This window comes from Coturnix japonica, chromosome 5 (genome assembly GCF_054131305.1).
Source record: "Coturnix japonica strain WE chromosome 5, WE-NBRP24, whole genome shotgun sequence".
Taxonomy (NCBI): Eukaryota; Metazoa; Chordata; class Aves; order Galliformes; family Phasianidae; genus Coturnix; species Coturnix japonica.
Window position 1 is genome coordinate 4,925,249 of NC_140667.1, and position 23,343 is coordinate 4,948,591.

The 23,343-nt window shown below is 48.8% G+C and overlaps 4 long non-coding RNA genes across 8 annotated transcripts in view; 2 read left to right on the top strand and 2 right to left on the bottom strand.

Annotated features, from left to right (window-relative positions):
* LOC146760616 (uncharacterized) overlaps nt 1-23,343 on the bottom strand; it is a 95,914-nt gene that overhangs the window by 70,990 nt on the left and 1,581 nt on the right. The gene's annotated exons all lie outside the window — the stretch shown is intronic.
* LOC146760620 (uncharacterized) lies at nt 1,794-8,204 on the top strand. The gene is made up of 4 exons (XR_014946903.1): nt 1,794-3,693; nt 3,878-5,768; nt 5,953-7,842; nt 8,021-8,204. It is a non-coding gene; the product is annotated as an uncharacterized LOC146760620 (long non-coding RNA).
* On the top strand, nt 16,985-21,969 carry LOC146760621 (uncharacterized). Of its 3 annotated transcripts, none has more exons than XR_014946925.1 (3): nt 16,985-17,096; nt 20,812-20,947; nt 21,800-21,929. It is a non-coding gene; the product is annotated as an uncharacterized LOC146760621 (long non-coding RNA). The 3 variants fall into 3 exon arrangements; XR_014946924.1 differs by having other exon boundaries at nt 16,986-17,096; nt 21,803-21,918; XR_014946923.1 differs by having other exon boundaries at nt 16,987-17,096; nt 21,833-21,969.
* On the bottom strand, nt 19,503-21,876 carry LOC146760622 (uncharacterized). 2 transcript variants are annotated; one of them, XR_014946926.1, is made up of 2 exons: nt 21,769-21,876; nt 19,503-19,973 (listed from the first exon to the last, which is right to left on the bottom strand). It is a non-coding gene; the product is annotated as an uncharacterized LOC146760622 (long non-coding RNA). The 2 variants fall into 2 exon arrangements; XR_014946927.1 differs by lacking the exon at nt 21,769-21,876 and adding an exon at nt 20,798-20,934.

The following is a 23,343-nucleotide window of genomic DNA, read 5'->3' on the forward strand; positions in this document are numbered from 1 at the left end:
AGTTGGCCTTTTGCCTCGCTGCTCCTTGGCTGCCTGGGGAGCGTGGCCCCCTGTAACGGAGGGCGAGAGCCACCTCTCCGCACCTGAGTGGGAAACGGAGCCCGCCGGACCCCGCGGCCTCCCTGTAATCAGGGTAGTGCCGCTTCCCTGCCCCTCTTCCTCCCGTTGCCCCTCGGCATCGTTGCCTGGAGGTGGCCCGTCAATGCGACGGCCCCGTACTCGGGGTGTACGTCAGGGTGTTTGGCCCTTGTCTATAGCTGGGAAGCCCCTTGGCACGTTGAGGTCCGTGGCCTCCGTGCAGCCTAGAAACAGGTCACAGGCTCTTGTGTGTTGCTCGTGGTTGTGGGTTTATTCCCAGTAGTCGGCTGCACCATGTTGTCCTTCCTTTCTGGAAAGTCACGTGTGTGTGTGTGTTCCTTTCCCTTTCCTTGACTGAGTTTGTGGAGTGACTGAGCAAGTGAGCTTTCCCTTTAGGCCCCCACAAAGATGGCTGCAGCTTAGCTTTGACTTCCTAGGGGGGAATGGAGGATTTTGGTGCATGCCAAAAAAAGGGGTGTTCCCTCTTAGTCCCACGAGCGCAGCGAGTGTCCTGTCTTCCTCCCTTTTACTTAGTACAGATCAGAGCCACACGATAGTTCAGTGGCTGAGGCTGCCCTGTAGCCAGGGCTTGAGCCTGTCCTAGTGTGAGTCCCAAGTCACGAAGCCCCCTGACCCCCAAGTGGCCCGCCCCGCCTGTAATCAGGTGTGGGGAGGCTGCGGCGTTGCAGCCGGCTGCTTTAGTCGTCCAGCTGGTGGGGATGACCCCTCCCTGTCCCGTCAGAGGGTGCAGGTTGAGGTTCTGCTTTTGTGCGGTGTCACCTCCCCGCTCGGTGGGTCGAGGTTTTGTTCCCTGTGGTGCTAAAGACGTGGTGATGTTGTGATGTTGTGCTGCCGGGCGGGCCCGCCTGTAGCTCAGGCGTTGGTGGGAGCTGCGTGCTCCACGGGGCTTCCTGATGATGGTGAGGTGTGGGGCGCCGTCCTGTAGGCAGGGCTGTGCGTGCCCCCTGTGCTTGGTGAGATGCTTTCTGAGAGACCCCCTGTACTCAGGCGGGAATGCGGCCCCGGCCTTTCAGAGGCACGGGGCTGCGAGATGTGGGGTTGGGCTTGCGCCCTCCCTGGAATAATCGGGTCTGGGATTCTGACTGCGGTCTTTAGCTGTTTTGCCCCGCTGCCTGGCTTCCGAGAGTTGTTCCCGCCGCTGGGGGGAAAACCGGGCTCTGTGGCTCCAGGGGTGTCGTCCACCCGCCTGTAATCAGGCTCTGGGTGTGTGAGCGCTAGTGCTCTGCTGGCAGCCTGTGTAGGTTGACCGCCCCGTTAGCGGGGTGCCAGACTGGGAGAGAAGGAGCCTCCCTCGGCCGTAGGGATGGGGGCTGCCCTGTAATTCAGGGAGCGAGCGTGCCCCGCAGTCCCGGGCCCTTTGCAATGGAGGCAGTGGATGAGGGTCCCCTGTAAGCAGGGAAGCAGACTCCTTCGGCTGCTGCTTTTTGTGTGCCCAGCTCTATTTGCCCAGTCTGCCCGCCTCCGTGATCCCCTGCGGCACCGGCTGGAGCCTTTGCGGCGTGCCAGTGAGGTGAGAAAAGCAGCTCTAAGTAGTTTTGGCTGGAACGGGCTGGGGAGGGGTGCGATGCACGGACTTTCCCCCTTGGCTGGGCAGTCTTGTGCCGCGTTTCTTTGGTACTTTGGGATTCCCCGCTTCCTTCAGGTGGTGGGTTTGCTGCTGCTCGGGTCTAAAGGTGTCGTGCCACTTATTTCAGGATCTGCTGCCGGAGAAAGAAGACGCGGTTTGAGGAGGAATAGGAAGAAGAGGAAGAACAGGAGGAAGAAGAAGAAGAGGAGGAAGAGGAAGAAGAGGAGGAAGAGGAGGAAGAAGAGGAAGCAGAAGCCTGCAAATGCAGGGGGGAAAGAGAAAGGCATTCTGGGCAAAGCACCTCCCTGTTAGCAGGGGCATAGTCACATTTGAATTGAACGTTGCCGGCGGCTTGTGTGTCCAGGCCGGCTTTGTGCTGGGCGACCTCCCTGTAAGCAGGGCTCCGGTCTTTTGCTGTAGTTGGCCTTTTGCCTCGCTGCTCCTTGGCTGCCTGGGGAGCGTGGCCCCCTGTAACGGAGGGCGAGAGCCACCTCTCCGCACCTGAGTGGGAAACGGAGCCCGCCGGACCCCGCGGCCTCCCTGTAATCAGGGTAGTGCCGCTTCCCTGCCCCTCTTCCTCCCGTTGCCCCTCGGCATCGTTGCCTGGAGGTGGCCCGTCAATGCGACGGCCCCGTACTCGGGGTGTACGTCAGGGCGTTTGGCCCTTGTCTATAGCTGGGAAGCCCCTTGGCACGTTGAGGTCCGTGGCCTCCGTGCAGCCTAGAAACAGGTCACAGGCTCTTGTGTGTTGCTCGTGGTTGTGGGTTTATTCCCAGTAGTCGGCTGCACCATGTTGTCCTTCCTTTCTGGAAAGTCACGTGTGTGTGTGTGTTCCTTTCCCTTTCCTTGAATGAGTTTGTGGAGTGACTGAGCAAGTGAGCTTTCCCTTTAGGCCCCCACAAAGATGGCTGCAGCTTAGCTTTGACTTCCTAGGGGGGAATGGAGGATTTTGGTGCATGCCAAAAAAAGGGGTGTTCCCTCTTAGTCCCACGAGCGCAGCGAGTGTCCTGTCTTCCTCCCTTTTACTTAGTACAGATCAGAGCCACACGATAGTTCAGTGGCTGAGGCTGCCCTGTAGCCAGGGCTTGAGCCTGTCCTAGTGTGAGTCCCAAGTCACGAAGCCCCCTGACCCCCAAGTGGCCCGCCCCGCCTGTAATCAGGTGTGGGGAGGCTGCGGCGTTGCAGCCGGCTGCTTTAGTCGTCCAGCTGGTGGGGATGACCCCTCCCTGTCCCGTCAGAGGGTGCAGGTTGAGGTTCTGCTTTTGTGCGGTGTCACCTCCCCGCTCGGTGGGTCGAGGTTTTGTTCCCTGTGGTGCTAAAGACGTGGTGATGTTGTGATGTTGTGCTGCCGGGCGGGCCCGCCTGTAGCTCAGGCGTTGGTGGGAGCTGCGTGCTCCACGGGGCTTCCTGATGATGGTGAGGTGTGGGGCGCCGTCCTGTAGGCAGGGCTGTGTGTGCCCCCTGTGCTTGGTGAGATGCTTTCTGAGAGACCCCCTGTACTCAGGCGGGAATGCGGCCCCGGCCTTTCAGAGGCACGGGGCTGCGAGATGTGGGGTTGGGCTTGCGCCCTCCCTGGAATAATCGGGTCTGGGATTCTGACTGCGGTCTTTAGCTGTTTTGCCCCGCTGCCTGGCTTCCAAGAGTTGTTCCCGCCGCTGGGGGGAAAACCGGGCTCTGTGGCTCCAGGGGTGTCGTCCACCCGCCTGTAATCAGGCTCTGGGTGTGTGAGCGCTAGTGCTCTGCTGGCAGCCTGTGTAGGTTGACCGCCCCGTTAGCGGGGTGCCAGACTGGGAGAGAAGGAGCCTCCCTCGGCCGTAGGGATGGGGGCTGCCCTGTAATTCAGGGAGCGAGCGTGCCCCGCAGTCCCGGGCCCTTTGCAATGGAGGCAGTGGATGAGGGTCCCCTGTAAGCAGGGAAGCAGACTCCTTCGGCTGCTGCTTTTTGTGTGCCCAGCTCTATTTGCCCAGTCTGCCCGCCTCCGTGATCCCCTGCGGCACCGGCTGGAGCCTTTGCGGCGTGCCAGTGAGGTGAGAAAAGCAGCTCTAAGTAGTTTTGGCTGGAACGGGCTGGGGAGGGGTGCGATGCACGGACTTTCCCCCTTGGCTGGGCAGTCTTGTGCCGCGTTTCTTTGGTACTTTGGGATTCCCCGCTTCCTTCAGGTGGTGGGTTTGCTGCTGCTCGGGTCTAAAGGTGTCGTGCCACTTATTTCAGGATCTGCTGCCGGAGAAAGAAGACGCGGTTTGAGGAGGAATAGGAAGAAGAGGAAGAACAGGAGGAAGAAGAAGAAGAGGAGGAAGAGGAAGAAGAGGAGGAAGAAGAGGAAGCAGAAGCCTGCAAATGCAGGGGGGAAAGAGAAAGGCATTCTGGGCAAAGCACCTCCCTGTTAGCAGGGGCATAGTCACATTTGAATTGAACGTTGCCGGCGGCTTGTGTGTCCAGGCCGGCTTTGTGCTGGGCGACCTCCCTGTAAGCAGGGCTCCGGTCTTTTGCTGTAGTTGGCCTTTTGCCTCGCTGCTCCTTGGCTGCCTGGGGAGCGTGGCCCCCTGTAACGGAGGGCGAGAGCCACCTCTCCGCACCTGAGTGGGAAACGGAGCCCGCCGGACCCCGCGGCCTCCCTGTAATCAGGGTAGTGCCGCTTCCCTGCCCCTCTTCCTCCCGTTGCCCCTCGGCATCGTTGCCTGGAGGTGGCCCGTCAATGCGACGGCCCCGTACTCGGGGTGTACGTCAGGGCGTTTGGCCCTTGTCTATAGCTGGGAAGCCCCTTGGCACGTTGAGGTCCGTGGCCTCCGTGCAGCCTAGAAACAGGTCACAGGCTCTTGTGTGTTGCTCGTGGTTGTGGGTTTATTCCCAGTAGTCGGCTGCACCATGTTGTCCTTCCTTTCTGGAAAGTCACGTGTGTGTGTGTGTTCCTTTCCCTTTCCTTGACTGAGTTTGTGGAGTGACTGAGCAAGTGAGCTTTCCCTTTAGGCCCCCACAAAGATGGCTGCAGCTTAGCTTTGACTTCCTAGGGGGGAATGGAGGATTTTGGTGCATGCCAAAAAAAGGGGTGTTCCCTCTTAGTCCCACGAGCGCAGCGAGTGTCCTGTCTTCCTCCCTTTTACTTAGTACAGATCAGAGCCACACGATAGTTCAGTGGCTGAGGCTGCCCTGTAGCCAGGGCTTGAGCCTGTCCTAGTGTGAGTCCCAAGTCACGAAGCCCCCTGACCCCCAAGTGGCCCGCCCCGCCTGTAATCAGGTGTGGGGAGGCTGCGGCGTTGCAGCCGGCTGCTTTAGTCGTCCAGCTGGTGGGGATGACCCCTCCCTGTCCCGTCAGAGGGTGCAGGTTGAGGTTCTGCTTTTGTGCGGTGTCACCTCCCCGCTCGGTGGGTCGAGGTTTTGTTCCCTGTGGTGCTAAAGACGTGGTGATGTTGTGATGTTGTGCTGCCGGGCGGGCCCGCCTGTAGCTCAGGCGTTGGTGGGAGCTGCGTGCTCCACGGGGCTTCCTGATGATGGTGAGGTGTGGGGCGCCGTCCTGTAGGCAGGGCTGTGCGTGCCCCCTGTGCTTGGTGAGATGCTTTCTGAGAGACCCCCTGTACTCAGGCGGGAATGCGGCCCCGGCCTTTCAGAGGCACGGGGCTGCGAGATGTGGGGTTGGGCTTGCGCCCTCCCTGGAATAATCGGGTCTGGGATTCTGACTGCGGTCTTTAGCTGTTTTGCCCCGCTGCCTGGCTTCCGAGAGTTGTTCCCGCCGCTGGGGGGAAAACCGGGCTCTGTGGCTCCAGGGGTGTCGTCCACCCGCCTGTAATCAGGCTCTGGGTGTGTGAGCGCTAGTGCTCTGCTGGCAGCCTGTGTAGGTTGACCGCCCCGTTAGCGGGGTGCCAGACTGGGAGAGAAGGAGCCTCCCTCGGCCGTAGGGATGGGGCCTGCCCTGTAATTCAGGGAGCGAGTGTGCCCCGCAGTCCCGGGCCCTTTGCAATGGAGGCAGTGGATGAGGGTCCCCTGTAAGCAGGGAAGCAGACTCCTTCGGCTGCTGCTTTTTGTGTGCCCAGCTCCATTTGCCCAGTCTGCCCGCCTCCGTGATCCCCTGCGGCACCGGCTGGAGCCTTTGCGGCGTGCCAGTGAGGTGAGAAAAGCAGCTCTAAGTAGTTTTGGCTGGAACGGGCTGGGGAGGGGTGCGATGCACGGACTTTCCCCCTTGGCTGGGCAGTCTTGTGCCGCGTTTCTTTGGTACTTTGGGATTCCCCGCTTCCTTCAGGTGGTGGGTTTGCTGCTGCTCGGGTCTAAAGGTGTCGTGCCACTTATTTCAGGATCTGCTGCCGGAGAAAGAAGACGCGGTTTGAGGAGGAATAGGAAGAAGAGGAAGAACAGGAGGAAGAAGAAGAAGAGGAGGAAGAGGAAGAAGAGGAGGAAGAAGAGGAAGCAGAAGCCTGCAAATGCAGGGGGGAAAGAGAAAGGCATTCTGGGCAAAGCACCTCCCTGTTAGCAGGGGCATAGTCACATTTGAATTGAACGTTGCCGGCAGCTTGTGTGTCCAGGCCGGCTTTGTGCTGGGCGACCTCCCTGTAAGCAGGGCTCCGGTCTTTTGCTGTAGTTGGCCTTTTGCCTCGCTGCTCCTTGGCTGCCTGGGGAGCGTGGCCCCCTGTAACGGAGGGCGAGAGCCACCTCTCCGCACCTGAGTGGGAAACGGAGCCCGCCGGACCCCGCGGCCTCCCTGTAATCAGGGTAGTGCCGCTTCCCTGCCCCTCTTCCTCCCGTTGCCCCTCGGCATCGTTGCCTAGAGGTGGCCCGTCAATGCGACGGCCCCGTACTCGGGGTGTACGTCAGGGCGTTTGGCCCTTGTCTATAGCTGGGAAGCCCCTTGGCACGTTGAGGTCCGTGGCCTCCGTGCAGCCTAGAAACAGGTCACAGGCTCTTGTGTGTTGCTCGTGGTTGTGGGTTTATTCCCAGTAGTCGGCTGCACCATGTTGTCCTTCCTTTCTGGAAAGTCACGTGTGTGTGTGTGTTCCTTTCCCTTTCCTTGACTGAGTTTGTGGAGTGACTGAGCAAGTGAGCTTTCCCTTTAGGCCCCCACAAAGATGGCTGCAGCTTAGCTTTGACTTCCTAGGGGGGAATGGAGGATTTTGGTGCATGCCAAAAAAAGGGGTGTTCCCTCTTAGTCCCACGAGCGCAGTGAGTGTCCTGTCTTCTTCCCTTTTACTTAGTACAGATCAGAGCCACACGATAGTTCAGTGGCTGAGGCTGCCCTGTAGCCAGGGCTTGAGCCTGTCCTAGTGTGAGTCCCAAGTCACGAAGTCCCCTGACCCCCAAGTGGCCCGCCCCGCCTGTAATCAGGTGTGGGGAGGCTGCGGCGTTGCAGCCGGCTGCTTTAGTCGTCCAGCTGGTGGGGATGACCCCTCCCTGTCCCGTCAGAGGGTGCAGGTTGAGGTTCTGCTTTTGTGCGGTGTCACCTCCCCGCTCGGTGGGTCGAGGTTTTGTTCCCTGTGGTGCTAAAGACGTGGTGATGTTGTGATGTTGTGCTGCCGGGCGGGCCCGCCTGTAGCTCAGGCGTTGGTGGGAGCTGCGTGCTCCACGGGGCTTCCTGATGATGGTGAGGTTTGGGGAGCCGTCCTGTAGGCAGGGCTGTGGGTGCCCCCTGTGCTTGGTGAGATGCTTTCTGAGAGACCCCCTGTACTCAGGCGGGAATGCGGCCCCGGCCTTTCAGAGGCACGGGGCTGCGAGATGTGGGGTTGGGCTTGCGCCCTCCCTGGAATAATCGGGTCTGGGATTCTGACTGCGGTCTTTGGCCGTTTTGCCCCGCTGCCTGGCTTCCGAGAGTTGTTCCCGCCGCTGGGGGGAAAACCGGGCTCTGTGGCTCCAGGGGTGTCGTCCACCCGCCTGTAATCAGGCTCTGGGTGTGTGAGCGCTAGTGCTCTGCTGGCAGCCTGTGTAGGTTGACCGCCCCGTTAGCGGGGTGCCAGACTGGGAGAGAAGGAGCCTCCCACGGCCGTAGGGATGGGGGCTGCCCTGTAATTCAGGGAGCGAGCGTGCCCCGTAGTCCCGGGCCCTTTGCAATGGAGGCAGTGGATGAGGGTCCCCTGTAAGCAGGGAAGCAGACTCCTTCGGCTGCTGCTTTTTGTGTGCCCAGCTCCATTTGCCCAGTCTGCCCGCCTCCGTGATCCCCTGCAGCACCAGCTGGATGACCACCGTGAGTCAGAGAGGTGAGAAGGGTTGCTCAAAGCAGTTTTTGCCGTCATGAATTTGCGGTTGTGTTTGTAAGTCCTTCCTTATCCAGGCGGTCGGGTGTTGAGTTCCTTTGCAATGTATTTTTTCCCTTTTCCTTCATGTGGGTGGGCTTGTTGCTCTGCATGACTAATGGTAACCCTGCTTATGTTTCAGGAGCTGCTGCAGATGAAAGAAGAGGCACAGGGACCTGGGTGGCAGGAGAGAGCAAGAAGTTATTGTTGTTAACTGTCAATTTGTTTGTAGTAAACTCAGTTGTCATGTGTGTTTTGCTTGTTAGCTCCTTATTGTTGCCATGGTCCTTTGAGAATAAAATCTGTTTGCTTGGTTTTTATAATGATATCTGCCTTTAATCTCTTGCCTTCTTTGAATTTTGGTATTACATTCCATAGCTGTTTGCATGAAGCTGCTTCTTAGTGGTTGGATTGCCAGCTGCCATTTGTTTCTTTCCTCCATGCATTGGTAAGATCCTTTTTTGTCAGCTGCAGGTTTTGGTGGCCTTTATTTGAGGTGTAGTGGTTACTGATACGGCCCAGCTCTTCCCATAATCTGCCCTCGTTCTCTGTCAAGCTGGCTCTGATTAAGGTTTTCTGCCAGTTAAGTTGCCTCACTTTCAGGAACGTTTTTGCTGAGTTCTTCTTCCATTGCACTTTTTCAGTGTTCTGGCAAATACTTGACATTTTTTTTTGAGTTTATGGGGTGAATGGGATGTGCTCAGGGGTGGTTATGTGCCTGATTCCCCACCAATTCTTAATGTGGTTCTCCCTGCTGGTGCTTCATTGGTTCTTTCCCTTTGAATGTTATCTTATTGAAGATTTTGCAGCTAGCTGGCCCTAATCAATGTGTGAAGTATCAGTGTATGCAGGGAAGAGATCCAATATTATAAACTTGTCAAGAAAATGCAAGTTGTATTTTTGAACTTAATGTAAAAGAAAAAAAGAATGATTTCTGAGTGATGTTGGCAGATGAGGTCAGAGTTGGTGAGAGAATCGTTGTGTGACATTGTGAGGAAAAGGTCTCTTCAGGTACTGTGTCACAGGTTATTATTTGTAATTATTTTTAATTATTTTTATATTTCCATTCTAAAAGAACACCTAGCTGTTTCCCTGCTGAAATGCTTTTATGATTTTTATTTATTATCATCCCGTATTTGACTTTCAGACCACTTTCCATATTAATGCTTTAGGTCACTCAGCCTCACTGAGGTCAATGGAAGAAATGAATCCCACGGATGTATCTTCTTAGCTAAAAACAAGAAAGGGATTTAAATGTTTTGCTCATTAGATGCATTTTAAAATGCAGCAGGGAAGCACGAGGATCTATTCTATCTCTGTTTCTTAAGCTAAGAGATTTTACTGGAAGCAGCTGATGCTTAAGGGAATTCCAACCTCTGCAGACCTACAACAGTAAGTACAGTTACTGTAATTTACAGGTGTAAGTAAATAAACGCTGCTGAACGAAGTGCCTTTTTGTCATTGCTGAAGGTGGAAAGATTGAAAGGACGATACTGAGTGAAAATCAATGTTAACACCTCAGGGATAAAGACCCTAAACAGCACCACGAAACCAAGAAAGATGGCAACTGCTGAGATAACCAATTTCAACATCAGGTTTGAAATGCTTAGTTTGAAATGCTAGCACTGAAGGCTTTTTTCATATTCTTGAGTACATGCACTTTTTTTTTCTTAAGGAGTACATGAAGCACTGAGTCACAAACGGTTCCTGCCTGGTTGTTTTTTTTTCCTTGCCTTAGTAATTTCTGTAGTAGTTACTCCATGCTAAGAATATAGCTTCAACTTTTAGACAGAAATTGTCTTTATATACATATTTTTCAGGAGTATAGAGGTGGGTGAGAGGCAGTAGCATTGAGTTTTATGTGTTGTGGATGTGTTTGTGCGAAAGGCTTGAGGAAATTCTGACGTTTGAAGTCTTTAAAGGAACAGTGTAGATTTAGACATCTGCTCAGGCTGAGGAAGGACAAATCAAATTCTTGTTCTAAAAGCTGGTTATTAATCTGTTTAGCTCAATCCAAGCTTGTTTGAATAGAACTGACTGAGGAATCACTCAGTGAGAACTAACTCCCTACCAACCTCTCATCTCTGGTGAGAGGCTGCTATTGGATTGGCCTGTAGAGTTGTCTCTCCTAAGCAACTATAGTTGCGTGCTGTTCTTGCTGAAGACAGCGTGCTGCTGCTTGGAACCTGTGTGAACAGAAATCAAAGGTGGTAAAGATACGACCCAAGGACTGAAGTTGAATTTATTCTCAAGAATGTAGAGAGTTGTTATAAGTAATGAAACTTAATTATAGTGCTCTGATATGTATATGTATATATATATAGATTGTATGTATGTGTGTATATATACACACATATATATAATCTATGTGTTTTTATATACATTTTTTAAAAAAATTGGTCAACTTTTCTTTTTCCTCTTATCATGCCACACACATACATGGTGTAAATGTGTAGATTGTTTTTTGTCTGTTTTTTATTATGTCTTTTTGAAAGTCTGAATAATGTTTTAGTTATTTAAATGCATTAGAGAAATCATACCAGAAGAGGTTTTATCCTTCAGTGGAGCTAATGATACAGCACAGAAGTAGTTCAATTCTAGATAATAAGTAGCATCCTTTTTGTTAGAAAATATTTTGAAGAATAAGGTGCATGTAACACCTTTACTTTCAGCTTGCTGTTTAAGCCTTAAGCTACACTGCTCAACTACTGAAGCTGCTTTTTTTTCCCTTAAGTCTAGCTTATGTGCCAGGACAGTTGCTACATCAGCAGCTTTCCCTAAGGCCGAGTTACTTTGTATACAGGAAAAGACAGGAGGAAAAAAACCAGCCTTGTTGTCTGCTGTTGCTCTTAAGCCTTCAAAGACATGTGATTTGAGGGTGTTTCAGACACCTTCAGAACGGTAGTTTCTCCGTCTGCTTTGAGCTGCGTAAATCATGAATTTGGGAAGGGCCATGGAAGGATAAAGAGCTGATGTGAGTGAACTGTGGGGAGTGCAAAAACTGAGCTGGAATATACCGAGGAGGAACCGTCGTGGGCACTTGAGGTGGTGAAGGTCCTTAGCAGGAAGGCCAGGACTTGCCTCTGACTGTGAGTTTGTGCCAGTTTGTGACTGAGGGATCTGCTTCAAGGATCAATTGGATGTTGGGCTGAGGGATGTGGTTTAGTGGAAGCTATTGGTAATAGGTGAACGGTTGGGCTGGATGATCTTTAAGGTCTTTTCCAGCCTTGGTGATTCTGTGCTTGTTTGCCAAAGCTGATCAGCTGGCAGTTATCTGGTTCTTGTCCTCCCTCGTGGCAGTTATTTGAAGGGCCTGATCTGTGAACTGTATTTGGATTAATCCACACTTTTCTGGCTATGGTTCCTTAAATAAGTTAAGCAATTTTCCCCCTTCCCTTCCCATCCCTCCCCCCCCCCCCCCCCCAGTACATTCTTAGAAGTGAATCTATTTCTCTCTCTCTGCAAACTCTCGTATTGGTTATGATACTTTAACAGCAGGACTCTCTTATGAAACTGGGCTCTTATGAAACTGGCTTGAACCCACAGGTCACTAAGAATGCTGTAGTCAGTGTTTTTTTTGTCTGTTGGACATGTATTTCTGTGTTAAGGAGTGTGTGAGACTCAGAAGATGAAGTAGTGGCAGCCCCTCTGCTGTTAATTGGTGCGAACATGGCAGTAAGAAAACCCTGGTAAGAAATCATTCCCTTTGAATGATGAGTTGTTTTCCTCATAGAAGTTATGGGATGGTTTTGATGGAAAGAGTAAGGGTAAGAGGTCTTTTTGTGGGGTTTTAAATTATTTGGGTTTTGTTGTTGTTGTTGTTTGTTTGTTTGTTTGTTTGTTTGTTTGTTTTGTATGTGCTGTATATACAGTGGATCCAGAATTAATGAAGCCCAACTAACCAAAGAAGGATTAAGCTTCGGTACAAGTTAAAAGCACAAATGAGAATATTATGGAAACCAGAATTATACGCATTATAATCTCTGCGATCATCTGTGCCTCAACTTTTTTCCAAATACATGAGTCCTTATAGCTGTAGAAAGAACTACCTTAAAACCAAGTGTATCAGGTATTTGTTAGCCCGTATCTATATGCTCTTAAGCTCCTATTTGCTTTAGATATAAATGAAGCTTGCTATTTAAACATAGCATTTCTGTATCTAAGATGTAGAGGAGAAAGAATGAAAATATGCAAATGTTGCAAAAATTATACTGTGTAAAAAGAAAGCTGTTGCATGTATTCCAAACCAAAATGACAATTAAGTAGACATTAGGCCCAATATTAAATGAAATCCTGACTCATAGTGGAAAAATGGCCACAAGACAGTAACATCAAGAAAACAGTGAACCGCCCTAGAAAGATCTATTTCTATTAGGGAAGCAACAATGAATATTGTGATGCACAGGTATTCTTGTTACTTTTCAGTACCTGCTAAATGTGCACCTTCAGGAAAATGCTGTCATTTGAAAATAAAAGCCTATAAGAAAACAAGTCACAGTGTTTAGAAATTTGTAGGAAATTTCACACGACTGCATGTATTAATGCGCTTTTATCTGAAGCCAAAGGATACCGGTTTTAACATCTCATACAGCGTTTACTGTATTGGAGGCAAAAGGGGGACACTGGCTGTCACCCCAAAGATCCCTGAAATACCAGCCCATCCCGGTAGAGCAGGGTGATGTAGAAATAATTGTAACTAATATTGTCTACCCAGTATCATTCCTGGACAACCAGTGTTACACGACTGCTTTGAAACAAGTGAAGCTGTGCATTCCAGCCAGTCACACACAAGGAAAACATCACGATGTAAATGTACCGATGGCTGTTATATGTTGTAAAGGACATTGGTAAAGTAACACTGTACATGAAACAGAAAATTAGGCGATTGATCAGGTGGCAGAACAGGCAGGTGAAGAAGGCTTCAATTCCAGGTGGTTAACTTAAAATGTCTGAACCCAAGTCAAAACCTGTAAAATATTCTGAAGAGGACAGGAGACAATTAATGATTTTGAAGTGAAGAGAGTGAGCTGACAGAGGGGCACGTGCCCAGATAGACACAGGGCCGTGTTATGCTGGGGCTGTGTACACTTCACTTTATTAGACATACCTGGTTTATATCCTAACAGGCTTTGGAGTTTGATTCTGCAAGGCATGAGAATGAGGAAAATCAAAGGAAACAGCGCGTGAAGATCATGTATTTGGTGTTCCACAATAAAATTGCATTCCTTCATGTTTTTTATTTTGTTGTTAGATTAAAAGCCTTGAAAATCTTGTTTTCTCCGGAGCAGTAACTCTCTGCTGGAGGCCGACAAAACAGTAGAACATTTTTCATTGTATTTCATAAAATACCAAACTTGATGTTTGTGATTAGCCTTCATGGTGAAAAATGATATGTCGTCCGGTTCACCTGTGTACCACTTGGCCTTATTGTTCTATGTATGTATACAGTACAGCTCAATTTCCCTTTAAGAGTAAATAAATAAAGACAGAATAAAAATGTCTGGAGGGAAGCACTTTGTCACATACCTATGACGAACTGGGGAAGCCTGCAGCGATTTCCAGCATCACAGGTCACTCTTTTTTCACATACATGTATTATCTTATGCATCGTTTTTTCTTTAGTTTTTTTTTCTCCTGTGGTTAAATGCTGGTAACAAAGCTCACCAATGGCTGGATTTTATATAATGTGATATTTTTCTGTGGACTAACTAAGCTGTTCTTCAGAAGCATCCACAACCTGTGCTTTCAGATGAGTGAAAATTGCAACATTTCTCCTGCACCACAAGAGAGTGTTTGTTCAACAGTTCTTTTAAATGGCACGGTACTAAGTAAGCAGTAAAATAGATGAGTGTCACCGAGAATAAAACCAAAGCAATGGCAATTTTACAATGGGAATTCTGATTCTTCACTTAATTTTCCTTGTTTGAAATAAAGGTACCTTATTCCATCTGGTTTCCTTAGGGATAGTACCTTCATGTATTGCCAGCTTTCTCTGAGCTATTTCCAACAGAGAAACAAGTCTCTCAGTTTGAACAGCGCATCAGATAACCGGCCCTGCGCAGACCCGGAAACTATTGGATATATTCACCTCGCACACTTCCAGGCAGCTCGGCCGCTGCCGCTGCCCATTCCCTTATGTTGGTATTAGGGCTCCTGCCCGTTAAGCAGCCACTTGTGTTCCGATTGCCGCACGAGCCTGGAAGCCGGGACTGGAGAGCCGCACGGGGGCGTATATCCCGCAGCATCGGAGAATTGGGTCAGCTTCCACTTCTCCCGGGAACTCTCTTTTAATGGTTTTCCAGGGACAACACGAATTTCCAATTCACTGTATTTAAAGTCTCAATGTAATAGAAATTTTTGATGGTAAATTATGACATTTTGGCCCTCACCTGGGCAATATGAGGGACCCGAAGCTTCACTTAGTGTCTTGATTCTAGCAGAGCATCTTGTGGAGATGATAAGGAATTATGTCATTAAATGTAAACATGTTTTACATCGATTCAAATGCGTTCCACTCTGGGTGAGAGCGCAGGAAAGTTGGCTTTAATGTCACTTAAAATACAAAGAAACAGATTTATGTTTTTGCTAAAAGTCAGGGTTACAGTATAAGTGGGTTGGGTTGGTTTTTTTTTTAGCAATGGTGAGTTATTTTCTCAGATGTCTGTATGTGATATAAATGTTTTTCTGTTTTACAATGTTTCCGTTTGTACGGCAATTTGATCAAACCGTGTCATCATTCACGAATTAGTAACAGCACCGAGTAACAGCCTGTGACCCGGGATCTGGATTATTTTGTGAGCGGAGCTGCCGGTGAAAAGGAATGTAAGGAAGGACAGAAAGAACCGCGTTGCGGTACAAGCAGGATTGTACAGAGCAGCAGCTACGGATCGAGATAAGGACTTCACAGAGCAGCGGCTGCGGAGCAGGATACACAGCGTGAGAACCGAGGGCACCTCTAGGAAAAGAATGAACGGCTCGCAGCTTTGAATGGGGGTTTTAGGGTTGTTACTGCGGTAGTTTTCCTCCAATTAGCGAGTGTGTTTTTCAAGCACCCTCGTCTGTCTGCTGTAAAATTATGGCTTTTCGGGCAATAAAGCGGAAGCTTGTTTATCACTCATACCGAGTCGGCTACCCGCTTCTCCGCGCTTAGTTTGGCGGCGTTTCTCCGCCGGCAGAACCGGACGGGGATACGACACGAGTGACGCGGAGCGGGGGGATCGTGAAGGTCGGAGACGTTGACGCGCCACGGCGGAGCGGGCGACCCGCACCCAGATAATGCACCCGAGAGGAGTCACTTCATCCAAAGGACCGCCGCCCACGGACGAGCGCCCGCCGAATCGGGTGCACCCCAAAGGGACGGCAGCGTACAGGGGACACACAACGGAGCAGGAAAAAGGAGGGTGAGACGTTACGGCGCGGGGCCGGTTCCGAGAACCTGTCGCAAGTTGTTTCCGACGATCTTTTGCTGTTTCTCACTTCTAGCAGCGGGGTGCGAAAGGAACTCCGGAGCACACGGGCCCCGCTCGTGGGACGTGACACGGCAGCCGCCGGGAACGCCGCAGGACTCGGCCCGTCGTCCCGCAAGCGGCCGCGGCACGGCGCTATAGGGCGGCTCCCGGCCGAGCGCGGCGCGGTGCCGGCACGGAGCGGCCCGGGCGGCTGCGGCCGCTCCCTCCGCCCTGGCCGGGGCCGCGCTGACACCCAGCGGCTGCTGGGAGCCGCCGCCCGACGCTCTCCGTCCGGCCCGGCCCGCGCCTCCCCCCGGCTGTAGCGGCTCTCCTGGCCGCGCTCTGCCCGCGTCAGCCGCAACGGAGGAGTTTGGCCCCGTGTGGAACAGTGGAGAGAAAACACGACACAGTCCTTCACTGTCTACTCTGTCACAGAAGGGGATCAGCACAACCCACGACCCATAGCTTACGATAATAAGGAGGTCCTTAGTGAGAACTGCAGCCCAGGAAATAGGGAGAAGAAAAGTGTTACCCAAAGAATATTATTATTTTTTAAATTATTATTTCCCACTACTCAAATCAGTAATTGGTTTTTTTTAATTGTCAGCAAATATAATGTTCACAAGCCGAGTCTATTTTTCTCAGGGCAGAATCATAAAGCGATCTGTCTCCCCGTTCTTTCGGTGTCAGAGATTTCCACCTTTAGTTCTCGATGAAGAGGGGCACCGAGAGAACGGCCAGACGGGAGCGCGTCCTTTAGCCGCGGCCAACTCACCGCAGCATCAGCAACCATTCACGGACACTCAGCCACTTCACTGGAAAGAAACTGAGCAATCAAATGTAGGTTTGAGATTTGCTCTAGTCGTGATACAAGCCAGTTCACTTTTAGGTACTGCCAGATAGAACAGATCCTCGCTTCTTGTCATATGTCTCTGTTAGAGTAAATAACAGGTAGCAGTTAAAGCAGTCCAGATCAAAAACCACACTTTAGGGTTTCGTAACGTGGTTGGTGTTGCTATTAGACATCAGAGCACCGTGTGGGATAACGGGAGTTAAGGGGACACTTCTTTTTTTTTTTTATGCGGACCGCCTTCATTGGGCCGGGGGGTGGGGTCAACGGGGGGAGGTCGGGACGAGGACGGGGTTTTTATTCGCCCAGTTCGCCGCGAGGAGACGGCGCGGTCGGAACTTCCCCCCTCCGACATCCCGCCGGTGAGATTGGGACTCGGTTTTCTCCTTGTTGAAGCTCTCGCGTTATTGTTTAGTGATATTGCGTTTATTAAACTGCCTTTCGTTCTCAAATCATTCCCTTGCCGCGCCGTACCGCGCAGTTCGAGAAGGGAGGTGCCTTTGTTCCTTGTCTCCCTGCGTTTGTTCCCTCTGTCACGGAGCGAGCTGTAAAGAGAAATCCGTGACACCACGTCAGTGCTCCGCTCTTAACTTAGGAAGGGCTTACAGTGTGTGTGCAGTCATACACGGTGATTGTTTAAAAAAAAAAAAGAAAAGAAAAAAGAAAAGAAATGAAAAAGAAAAGAAAAAAAAAAAAGGAAGAAAAAAAAAAGAAAAAAAAAAAGGCTCAGCTGGAAGCCGTGATTGAACACCTGGTGGGAAGGCAGGGCCAACCCAGGGGAGCTCAGGTGTACCCAATACAGATTAGTGACGGGAAGGGGTGGAGCCAGGATCCACCGCCTCGCAGAGCTCATTTTAGGGTCGGCGGTGGAGGTGAGAGCATCTTACTTGTGATCGTGGCCCAGTAGAGGTTTTCTGAAGGTAAGCGGCTTTTTTTCTTTGCATCTGCATCTGTGGCAGCTCCCGCGTTTGGGCTCGCTGTCGTTTGTTGCAGCCCAGGACTTTGTTGTGCCGCTCTTACTGCTGTGCTTTGTATCACGTAGCATTACACACACACAGACCACATAAAAGGCAAGTCCCTCTCATGTTTCTAATCTCCTCGCAAGTGCTAGAAGCCTGCAATGAGGCCTTTTTTCCTCTGAAATAAATTAACCCGATTCCCTCAACTTTTTTTGTTAGGAGAGGCAGTACCAACTGGTGAAATAGGTTTTCTAGCTAAGAATTTGTTTGACCCATTCTTGCGTGCTTTTGCAAAGCTAGACAAGTTTATGGGATTTCATGTCTGGGGAAACTTATTGAGAAGTGCATAGGAAACTGGTAATCACAGACCGAACCTGTGATTAAGCACCCGAGGCAATTGTCGGGTCAGCTGTGGGAACGTGGGTGGAGGCAATTCAGCTCGACTCCACCCGTCCTAGATTTCATTTAAGGGCTGACCACCACTAAGGCAGCATCTCTTTTGGAGATGGCTCCTTCGTGGTGTTTGTGTGACGAGCTTCAACATTTTCCATCTAGACCGAAGGCCTCTGACTTGGTGAGTTTTTTTCTATAATCTCTGGCTATCCTTTTCCACCATTCTTGTACTATTTCCAGCTGTACATTACTATTGTTGCATTATTGTATTGTTCGAGAAGGATAAGCAATTTATCTTCCCTCAGGGAAGCAGTTCTGTCTGATGTCTGTAAACAAGACAATTTCAACATCTTATAAAAACCATAAAAGTTTATTATTAAAAAAAAATAAAAATAAAAAATAAGAAAAGGGGTGGGGGGTGGGAAAGAGCCAGAACAAAACACACACACATACAAAATAAGCCAAAAAAAATTAAAAGAAAAAGAAAAAAGACAGGAAAACCAAAGTAAGACTTGTTGAATGAAGATTAGTGAAGAGGTTTTATTTTAATGCCTCAGCTAGGAACAAAATAAATTACATACACCTTCAAAATGACTTGACAGAGGTTAACATATTGCTTTAGTGTGACTAAACATAAAACAGCACTCTGTGACTGATGGTGCTATTTTGGGAAGTCTTGAGACCGGTGACCTGGAAAGTCTGGGCCACATCTAATAAAATTAAAAAGGACAGTGTGTCTCAGTCTAAATAGCTTATACTGTAAGCAGTAACATTTGCATGACTGTAAGGGAACTGCTGAGTCAGGGCCCCAACCAGCCAGAGAGCACCTGGAAGAAGAAATCGGGTCAGGCTCGGGGGCGCAGGTGAAGAGGATTCAGCCAAGCTGAATTTAGCTGGATTCAGCTCCGCCTCTCTTAAGCCTCATTGAAAGGCTGACCCCCACCGAGGAAGGATCTCTTTTGGGAGAGTCCTCCTCTGCAGAGTTACTGTGTGTGCCTATATAATCTTTGGAGACAGATGAGCATTCTTCTTCTAGGGTCATGTTCTCTGCAGCAGACCGGTGCAGTTACAAAGATGAATTCTAAAGCATTGCTCCTCCCTTACTTTTTTTCTCCTTCTTCTGCTGGCTTTCTTTTTTTTTTTTTTTTTGTGCATTGAGTCCTTAAGAACCTACAAAGTGCAGAGGAAGCCTAATGCAGGTAAAGTAGTTTAAGACTTCCTATTGTCCTTGTAATGTGGTTTTTTTTTGTTTTTTTTTTTGTTGTTGTTGTTTTTTTTTTCCCTTCTAATTTTCAAGAAAAAAAAATCCCCTTAGTTTGACATTAATTGCATAGGTATGGGGGTAAAGGCTTTACTTCTCTGCTCAGTAACCCAGATTGGTGTGGAAGGGAGATTAGTGTGGATGTAATTACCACAGGTGAGCATAGATAGTGGAAAAGGTTTTTTTTCCTCACTGGCTGGTGAAGGTTTATTACTCCACATATACAATTATAGGACAAAAGTTAGGTTAGATTTTTAAAGCTGCTCACAGTCTAATGCCATTTGTTCTTGCTTAGCTCCTGTGCACTAAGGGATGAGGGCTTTTGTTTCTGATTTATCATAAAATTAAAAAACAGAAAGGAAGTCCTTTTTTGTCTTTGCTGGCTGAGGGATACAATTGTACAGTCTGGCCCTCTAGTTAAAGTGACTGGATAGGGAGAGCAGGTAGCTCTGTTTGGAAGGGAAGACAGTGCAAGGACCGGTTTCTATGAATGCAGGCACTCAAGAAATATATTATGACCCCCCCAGAGGAGTGTGAAAGGTGGTGTTTCAGTGGGTTTTTTTGTGTGTGTGTGTGTCTGTTTTGTTGTTGTTGTTTGTTTTTTTTTTGGCTTGTATAGCTGCAACACAAAGTTGTTGTTCAGCCGTTATGCATAATAATATTGTTAGTATGTAGAAAATGTGATCAGTGAAATGATACAGATTGTTAAACTGTTCAAGTTCAGGGTAATTCAACAGGTTTTATTCCATTCCACTATTAGAACAATACAACAGTACATCCATTAACCTCAGCTGTCTAATACATTAAGTCAATAAAGGGCTGTTATATTAACAGAACATAATTAAAAGACAACAATAATGCTCTCAGGCAGCGTCCAAAGAAGGGCTCAGATTCCTTCCATTCAACTTAGCTGAAAGGGAGCACTTGCAAGGTGGGCTCAGCTTCTTTTCCCAGGCAGCTTTTCTGTTTGTTAGGTCAGAAGAAGCACAGGCTGGAGATGAAGTAAAAGCTCACTCTAAGGAAGGCTGAGATATCAGAACAGGCTTCCTTGAGGCAGCAGTCACAGTCCAGGGCTGACCCACTTCACAAAGCGCTTGGATGCAGCTCTCATCTTGAACAGTTGAAGTCAGGGCAATCTCACATAGAAGTAGGAGTCGCATGTCCATTCTAACCAGGTTGGCTTTCTATAAACAAAAAGACATTTAATTAGTGGATTTGCTTATCCATAAAGTTTCTCTCAGTAATACACTTTTTAGACATCCCTATTTAAAATAGCACCCCATTCTGTTTATCTCAGAGAGGAACACCTCAATTGCCTACCACCATAATAAGGAATTAGTGAGTAAAATTACCCTGTAACTCATCAAAACTGTGCTGCAGTTTAGTCACTAGCGTTTGAGTTACATATGATGCTGCTTCATTAAATTTCTCCCTTGAATTACCCACAAGTTTCACTTTAGTGGCAGCACCAATACATTCTTAACTAATTGCAAGTGAAACCAATTAATAATTGCATACTCTCATAGAGATAGAAATGCTTGTGTGTAGTATATTCATGTATGGCAGAACCACAGTACAGTTCTATTACTTTTGTTAAAGAACACAATGCAGAGCATGATGCATTTCTATTGTTAAGTTTGTATAGTTAAAGTTAACTCTCAGCATGTGACAAAGGTTCACAGGCACTAACTTCAATGTTGGACTTAAAGGGTCACACATTGAAGCACTAGCTCAGTTTACCTAGTGAGAAAGCAGAGATTGTTCTCAGTGAGCTCTTTTTTAAAACAAAAAAATAAAACAAGTTCGGTTTTTTTTCTTTATTTATTGTAAAACAAGGCAGTCACTGAGCCATACTGAGCTCAAGAAACAATTCTATCGGGAAATACAGCTACAACAACACAAACACTGGCAACACAGTCAGCCATGACACTGCACAAAGCAAGTCTGCTGCACAGTACCTATGCCATAGGTAACTTGTAAAAATATTTGTTATTGATTGAAGTCTCACTTTGTCTTTTACAGAGCATGCAGTGCCAAAGAGCCAATCACTTCAGGGATCATCCCTCTTCCTCTTCACATTTCCCAAGATGAAAACCTTCAGCGGCAAACGAGCGAGGCCAACGCACAGAAAGAGACCACACACCCACATCTTTGTGAGGTATGTAAGGAATTACTGTTTTAAGTTAGAGACAGACAGGTACCCACTCCACCACAAACCCTCAAGTGAGCTAAGCCTAGTCCTTCCCCTACAGGGCAGATAGTCTCAGGCATCTCAGATGCCACAGGCAACGCAGATCAGTAGCGCTCCCATCAGAAATAATCCCAAAGAGCCTTCAGGAGCCAATAATTCTGCAAAAAGGAATTATCACTCACTTATCAAACCACAGAAATCAGCTTAGTTACCAGTATTTTAGAGGTAGGCATTGAAATAATAATAGAATTTTATCCTGAAGGCATCCTTCACAGTTTTGCTCTAGTGAGAAGATGAAGCAGGAGACAAGCAATTGAGGGAGAGCTAGCTTTTCACTATTTAAATCCAGATCTTTTTAAGTCCCCCATCTAGCAATTGGGCACATTGTACAGGGGGCACACTCTTACATACCAAGTAGAGTGTACTGTATCTGCCCAAAGAAATAGCTTAATTTTTTTTATATATATATAAATCAGTTGGCCTCAGAGAGCTCTCAGAACAGCTTTCACCAGCATTTCCATTTGTTTCCCCATTTGGTTATGTTTTTTCTTGCCAAGAAGAAATGACAATAAAGCCCTAGAGAGCATAATAGCAGCTTCCCTCCTTCATAATCACTCAGCTTACTTAGAGTGTTGATAGTGAAAACCACCCATAGCACACACAGGACCAACATATGCAGCAAGCAGCTCAGTCTAGCTCACCTCCAGCCACTTCCCAAACCTTAGTAACCAGGAAATTCCCTGTACCCCCTAATGTATAAGGCCAGAGCCATTCCAAAGAGATCTTACCTGATGCTTGTAATAAAGTCATCTTCTTCAGCAGGATACAGAATCCAGCTTCTCCTCTCTCCAGCTCATTCCTGCAGGACCAAGACCACCACCACCAAGGAGTCATCACCACCCAGGAGCCACTCCAAGTCCCACAGAAGACCCCTTCACCATGGATGGGCTTACCCCATCACAGCCCCACTCAGGAGGAGCCCCAAGGGGGACAGGGGGACTTAGCCTCCCACCACACTCAGGGGGGCGGAGGGAGTTTCAAAGGGGGCAGGGGAGGGCCGAGGGAGGGCTAAGGGGACAGGGAAGGGCAAGGGAGGGCTAAGGGGGCAGGGGAGGGGCCCCAGGGGGGCAGGGGAGGGCTGAGGGAGGGGCCCCAAGGGGGCAAGGGGAGGGGCCCCAGGGGGGAGGGCCGAGGGAGGGGCCCCAAGGGGGCAGGGGAGAGGCCCCCAAGCGGGGCCCCCCAAAAAAATGCAACTGACATACCCACCCTCCCGCCAAAAAAAAAAAAAATATATCTCTTTAGAGATAGTGCAAAATCCGGTCTCCAGCACCATTACAAGGGGGAGAACACAACTCAGGCTGAGTCTAGACTCAGCCTGAGTTGTGTTCTCCCCCAGAAAAAAAACAAGAAAAACTTAGAAAATAAAAATAAATTTCAAAAAAAACTTAAACAACTTTATAAAAAAACAAACTATAAAAAGTCAAAAAAAAACCAAGAAAAAACTAAAACTAAGAAAAACCACAAAAAAAAACAACTAAGAAAAACCACAAAAAAAACAACTAAGAAAAACCACAAAAAAAACAACTAAGAAAAACCACAAAAAAAAACAACTAAGAAAAACCACAAAAAAAACAACTAAGAAAAACCACAAAAAAAACAACTAAGAAACACCAAGAACCAAAAACCAACTACAAAAACACCAAGAACCAAAAACCAACTACAAAAACACCAAGAACTTAATTTAAAAAACCGAAACTACAAAACAAACTTACTAAAAAAACCTACTACAGAAAACCAATTGCTAACAAAAACCAACAAATTAAAAAACCAACTACTAAAAAACCACAAAAACCAACAACTTACTAAAAAACTAAGAAAAACCACAAAAAAGAGCTTTAAGAAACCAGCTACCAAAAACCAACACATTACTAAAAAACCAACTACAGAAACCAACTACACTAACTTAAAATAAAACCAACTTAAAGCCAAACCATCACGCTCCAAAAAAAACAAAACCAAAAACAAAAAACCAAACCACATAATCCCCGGACAGCCAAAGGCAACACACCCCGAACGACTCAAAGACACCCACCTGACTCCACGCAGACGCATCCAGACCGTGCCGACTCTGCTCCTCAAACTGCTGCTGAAGGGATGCTGCCACAGCCGGGCCGCGGGGCTCGCTCGTCCTCGCTGCCGAATGCTCCGCTGCAGCGCTCAGCCTGGAATAAAAGCAGCAAAACGTGACATCCGGAACGTGCTGTCCCGACACCGTGCCGTCAAAGGAAGGGGACGCCTACCGGCCGCTGTCACGCCGCCTGTCCTTCTCGCCCTCCCTGAAGGCTGCTCTCACTCGCGCTGTC